Source organism: Micromesistius poutassou (genome assembly GCF_964030765.1).
Source record: "Micromesistius poutassou genome assembly, chromosome: 21".
Taxonomy (NCBI): domain Eukaryota; kingdom Metazoa; phylum Chordata; class Actinopteri; order Gadiformes; family Gadidae; genus Micromesistius; species Micromesistius poutassou.
Window position 1 is genome coordinate 11,343,509 of NC_140291.1, and position 2,500 is coordinate 11,346,008.

The 2,500-nt window shown below is 46.9% G+C and overlaps 1 protein-coding gene across 3 annotated transcripts in view; it reads left to right on the forward strand.

Annotated features, from left to right (window-relative positions):
• The window catches only part of plce1 (phospholipase C, epsilon 1), a 74,851-nt gene that overhangs the window by 22,128 nt on the left and 50,223 nt on the right, over positions 1-2,500 (forward strand). The window lies entirely within an intron of this gene.

The following is a 2,500-nucleotide window of genomic DNA, read 5'->3' on the forward strand; positions in this document are numbered from 1 at the left end:
CTTTTCAATCAGTCATCAACTTCAGACATACATATGCACACACACACACAGACAGACACACGCACAGACACGCACACACACACACACACAGACAGACACACGCACAGACACACACAGACAGACAGACAGACAGACACAGGCGGCTCTGACATTTGTTTTAAGAGGACAAGCTGACAACATCATCTGTCCTTTCCAGGGGAAATCAAAAGTGTGTTAGTGGGTAGCTGGTAAAGATTCACTGGATACTTCTTGGTTCGTTGTGTATATCTTTGTCTGTAAGGGGAATTAGAATAGTGCTTTTCTTTACATTTCTAGCCTCCCCTTGCCTCCTCACAGATCTGTTCTTCTTCTGTTCTTTCATTCTGTTCTTTCATTCTCGCAGCAACATATGTTTGCCAGTTTCCGCAGTGATCAGGCCGGCGTGATGACATCATTGTTGTAGTTTCCTTATCTAGAAAACATAATTTTTGCTTTCTGGTAAGCTGCCCCCCCCTCTCTCTGTATCTCTGAACTCCTATGGTTGTTTAACAAATCTGCTGCCAGCATTTTGCATGTGTGTGTCGGTGTGTGTGTGTGTATGTCTGTTTGTGCTTGTGTGTGTGTGAGTGTTTTGGTGTATGTGCTGGCGATGGCATGTGTAAGATGATAGGCGGAGTAATTCACGCCATTATCTACTGGCTCTACACACACACACACACACACACACACACACACACACACACACACACACACACACACACACACACACACACACACACACACACACACACACACACGTAAGGACAAACAGCATGTAAGGACACACACACACACACACACACACACACACACACACACACACACACTCGGAGCCTGCCTATGTCTGTGTGGGTGACTGAAATCATTAAGTGGGATGAACTCCACCTGCTTCTCTGCCGGGAACCAAGCGGCCGTCAAACCCAGCGCCAGATAACTCGGCAAGTCATTCCTCTCCAACACACTCCCCTCTGTCCCCGTGGGGGGCGTCAGACGTGTTGGAGTCTACCGGTTCATGTTTACCTTAAAGTCAGCAGCCCTTTAAACAGACACCTCACCTTGGGAGAGAAGATGGATAGAAGACAGAGGAAGATGCCCTTTATTGGATCTCTGTTATTAAACTCATCCATAAGTTGCTAAGAGCAGAGGGCTGCCGCCCGGGGCCCGGGGACAAATCACCGTTTTTAGTCTAGGGATATGAGCTTATTGGCTAGGGAACGGTCCACTTAGAAAGAAACGTTGCGCGAATCTCCGTTCAGTCTGGGAGAGCGTATCAGTTTCCATTGAGGACAGTTCAATTGTATCAGGGGCCATTTTGTTATAACGGCCTTGGCAGGGGATGGTTATTGTTCTATGACCATATATGGTGATAGTTCCTCTGGCTTTTGTTTCACTGGTTTCTGCGGCGCTTCAAAGAAATGGTGCTTCTTTGTTTTTATTAATTATTTGTCTTTTGTGGGGGCTTCGATCAGAGGAATAACAAGATTTCCTTTTTCATTACTAATCACAGGATATCCACAGGAAATCATAGAAAAACATAACTTACTGACTTCAGCATTACCTAGTTAACCTAGTTAGGTCAAGCGGTTATGCCACTATGCTAAACTGCACTGTGGATATGGGTCACGGCACCGCACTGTGCGTTGCACACATGCACCACACAGACCGGTGCAACGCGTGCACGCCTTCCGCATGTGTGTCACATGTATTTATAAACGTATGAATGTACACACAATGCAAGCAGACATTGCACAAACGCCACGCATACGTCTACGTGCACGCGGACGTCCACGTGTGTGTGTGTGTGTGTTTGCATGCTGACAGAGGGCCTGTGTGTGTGTGTGTGTGTGTGTGTGTGTGTGTGTGTGTTTTTCTGTGTATGAGGCAGTGTGTGGCTGTGGGTCAGATGCTTTAGCGGATTAGGGGTGGAATCCAGGGGGTATTTTGAGGGTTTTAACAGTGCTTGTGTGCACCAGAATGCTTTCCCAACATGCCCTCGGGTTCAGCGTGCACGGTTACGTGCTAAAAACCACATACACACCAGCATTGTTGAGCGTGCACGCTCAACAATGATGGTGTGTATGTGTTTTTTAAGCAGAGACCCCCGAGTCCCGTAAAGCTGTGTGTGGGGAAGTGTGTTGGAGGTGAGCGACGAACGGATTGGTTGTCAACAGACGGCGTGCTGGGCAGGTCAGGGGTCAAGGTGTTGCGGCAGTTGGGGAGTGAGAGGGAGGGTTTGAATAGAGAGTGTGTCTGTGTGTGGGTCTTTGTCTGTGTGTCTGTGTGTGTGTGTTGGAACAATGACTCTTTTTCGTTCTTCATCGGTCAGCTGTACCTCTTATTTAAATAAATGCGTGTGTGTGAGTGTGTTTCAAGGCAATATTCAGACGTGTATTTCTCATATTCCTTCCTTATGCCTGGTTTTCATAATGAGATCATGCTACTACAGACATATGCATAAACTTAACGTTTTCAAAGAATATAC